The sequence below is a fragment of the Condylura cristata genome, unplaced genomic scaffold (genome assembly GCF_000260355.1).
Source record: "Condylura cristata isolate star-nosed mole 26May11 unplaced genomic scaffold, ConCri1.0 scaffold00027, whole genome shotgun sequence".
NCBI lineage: Eukaryota > Metazoa > Chordata > Mammalia > Eulipotyphla > Talpidae > Condylura > Condylura cristata.
This window is the reverse complement of record NW_004567128.1, coordinates 6,528,573-6,531,498: the sequence shown is the minus strand read 5'-3', so window position 1 is coordinate 6,531,498 and position 2,926 is coordinate 6,528,573.

The window sequence follows — 2,926 nt, the reverse complement described above, 5'->3', positions numbered from 1 at the left end:
ATTCAAGTCCGGTGGGCTCCCCTCGCCCCCCAGATTTGCTGAAAGTGAGATCAGCTGTTGATAGATGGAGCAAATGTGCCACCCAGCTTCTTTCTTAAGAACAAAATGATGATGTGATCTCCAGAAGAAAACTCCTAAGGAGGAAGAAGACAGATTTCTTGTTTTTAAATACATTAACTGGTGGCAAGATGAGAAGATTGCTAGTTAAGTATCCAAAAAGCCAGGTGTTTCATAACTAACAGTAACACTCTCTTGGCCCTAATTTGAATTTGGGGAGGTATGTTTAAAGTAGAAAATGCAATAGCGATAGAAAAATGTGAAACTCAAACTATTATCTCCCGATAAACATCTTACAGCAATGAAAACTGGAGAACGTTCTGGATCCCCAGCGTTTGAGTGCTTGCATGTGGCGTGCACTGGCATTTTCTTGGATGCGAAGTAAAAGGGAGAGAGAAGTCAATCAGCTCTTTGAAGGGAAGGAGCTTCGTTCTTCCCGAGCCTTGGGCTGAGCTTTTCTCTAGGAAAAGCGCCGTGTGCGGCAGGCACTGGAGACATGCCTGCAAGTGCAGGGGACAGCCGGGAAAGGGTGTTGCAGGTGGGCGGGCAGGCCTGGCTGTGGCGAGAGAAGCTTGGGGGAAGCCTAGGGAGGGTGGGCCGCTGTGACAGATTCAGTGGAGTGATGGGCCAGACCCGCGGGGGGGTGGGGGCGGGGGGTGGCATCCAGGAAGCCAGCCAAGAGGCAGCGCACAGACGGCTCTGGGCGGAGTCTGGGCGGAAAGCAGAGTTGGAGGTAGAGACTGAGTGGCAGCGGACGTGGCGCTGAGGGAGGTACATGGTTTCTAAAGTTCGAAGCCGTGGCAGCCTGTCCCTTAGCTGCTTCTGCTTCCTCCAGCCTCTGCGGGCCATCGAGGACACTGGCCGTGTGCCCTGGAGGAGTCAGGTCAGTGGGTGGACGGGCGTCCTGGACCCTGACCCAGCTTGGCTCAGGCGCTCAGACCTCGCGCTCTGGAAGGCTCAGTGCTTGCGCTCTCGTTTGGGTCTTGGGAATAGCAGCTCACATTTACTCCCTTTCGGGTTTTTACTGACGGAACATTGCACTGCCAAGTTCTCTGTTTCAGCTGTGCAGCGCCTACGCACGTCTGTGCCGTATTTGTGCCGTTTTCATTCGGCCCGTGTCACCATTGTGAAATCCTTAATGGTTTGCGTGTTAAGTAGAGGCCAGTGGAACACTGGAGCCCCCGCCCGCAGCCCGGCGCCTCTCACACGGCCCCTGGCCCTACTCCCTCCGACAGGTTGTGAGACACCTGTTCCCCAAGCCTGTGGGGCCCCAGGCCCCACCTGGTCTTCCTTCCTGTGTATGCCCCCCAGTCACCGCCCTCTGCTCGAGACTGGAACAGGGTCACAGTCACGGGGGCAAAGAAGAGAGACCCCATGTCTGTTACCTTCCACTCCCGGTGGCGCCTGGGTTCAAGGTGACAGTCTGCTGCCACCCAGGGAGTTTCAGGCAGGGGATGGCCCAGCTCCCTGGCCAGAGGCGGCACCTTGGGGGCTTCCACCCAGCTGCCTCTCTGTGCTGGCGCTGAGCTTAGATGTCCCTGAGGGTCACCTGTCTGCCGTGGACTGGGAGGCACACTGGGGAGCCGCCTCAGTGCAGCTGCCAGATGGCAGCTGGTAGGAGGGGAGGGGCAGGCCTGCAGCCCGAGAGCGTGGTGAGATTTATGCTCATCATTGACCTTTCCTTTTTGAAAAGATTTATTTTTATTTATTTATGCATACAAGATCTAGGGTGTAGGCCAGAGGTGCAGGAGATGAGAGGACTTACCAGAGGCCGAGCGGGGAGCTGAACAGGCTGATCCACTGAAACGCACTGCTGAGGGGAGCAGCGGGGAGACAGGAGAGGTCTGCCGCGCCACGTGGGTCAGCTCCCTGCCGGGGGGAGGGAGGACTTCGAACTCAGGAGCCTGTAGCTGGCCGTAGCTTGAGACTTAAACCCCCGCGCTGCCAGGGAGGCCCTGACCCTTTCTTTTTTCCTTTACCCGTTATGACACTAACTGGCAGATAAGAGCTATTAGGAGAGACTGAGGAAGAAAGGAAAATGCTTTGTATTTGAGAATCTTTTCCCCTGATTTTTAAACAAGGGAGCCCCCATTATCATTTTGCACGAGGCCCCACAAATGCTGTAGTCCGCACCTGCCATATGCCAGGCCTATGTCTGCACATTGATGACCTCAGCAGATTCTGAGGGCCACTGTGCCCTAAAGACTATCCCTGAGAGCCGAGGAGGTGCATCTTTGTGTGATGGTTCAGAAAGGGCAGGAACTCAGGTCTGTCCATTGACCTGGGAGTACCTCGACATTCTCCAACCAGTAGAAATGATGCAGTGTCTTGAGATCAGCCTTTATCTTAATATCAGTTTTGTCTCAATTGTTAATTTTATTAGTCACCTACTAATCTCTCAGGAGATTTTTTTTTTAATCTTTCCTATAAAAAGCCATTAAGGCTCAGGTGTTTCTAGAAGGCAGCAGACTCAGCAGGCAGAACACCGCTGCAAGAATGCTGGACAGATGTTGGTGGTCAGAAGAAAGGGTACACGCAATGGCCTTTCCTGTCCGCCCTTCTACCCAGTGGCAGATGGCGAATGTTAACCAATGATTCTCAGTAAAACAGAAGAGCCCACATTGTAGCATTTGTAAATTTCCATGGTGTAAATCTTGCCAGCCTGGCTGATTTCAAACTAGCAGTGTGATGAGGAGCTGGAAGGGAAAAGCATTGTCACAACCTCATGTAGTATTTCCACCATCCAGACAAAGGACATGACAAACCTCAGGCGCACAGATAGCAGAAAGTGCAGTCATTAGCAAACCACGAGTATTTCAGACTATTGCTTTAATACAATTTATGTAATTACATATTGGTTTACTTTTTT